The sequence below is a fragment of the Delphinapterus leucas genome, chromosome X (genome assembly GCF_059928025.1).
Source record: "Delphinapterus leucas isolate spDelLeu-1000000601 "Yukka" chromosome X, BTC_Dleu_Yukka2, whole genome shotgun sequence".
Classification (NCBI taxonomy): Eukaryota; Metazoa; Chordata; class Mammalia; order Artiodactyla; family Monodontidae; genus Delphinapterus; species Delphinapterus leucas.
In genome coordinates this window covers 37782137-37782500 of record NC_143150.1, presented here as the reverse complement: position 1 = coordinate 37782500, position 364 = coordinate 37782137, and the positions used below count along the sequence as shown (strand labels likewise).

Genomic DNA, 364 nt, shown 5'->3' with positions numbered 1-364 from the left:
AAGTGAAATAAGTCAGATGGAGAAAGACAAATACCATATGATTTTACTCATATGTGGGATATATTAAAATATAATAATAATAAATGAGCAAGCCAAACTAAACAAAAGCAAGCACATAGATACATAGACCAGTGTAATGGTAACCAGTGGGGAAGGGGGGTGGGGGAGGGCAAAATGGGTAAAGAAGGTCAACTGTATGGTGATGGATGGAAACTAAACTTTTGGTGGAAAGAATGATATAGTGTATACAGAAGTAGAAATATAATGTTGTACAGATGAAACGCATACAATGTTATAAACCAACATTACCTCAATTTAAGAAAAAGATATAACCTATGGGGCTTCCCTGGTGGCGCAGTGGTTG

The 364-nt window shown here is 36.3% G+C and overlaps 1 long non-coding RNA gene across 1 annotated transcript in view; it reads left to right on the top strand.

The window, feature by feature from the left end:
* The window catches only part of LOC111165759 (uncharacterized), a 46001-nt gene extending 45856 nt beyond the window's left edge, over positions 1 to 145 (top strand). The window contains exon 3 of the long non-coding RNA XR_002642458.2: positions 1 to 145. This exon is cut by the window's left edge and continues 3358 nt beyond it. This is a non-coding gene — a long non-coding RNA (uncharacterized LOC111165759).
* The last annotated feature ends 219 nt before the right edge of the window (positions 146 to 364 follow it).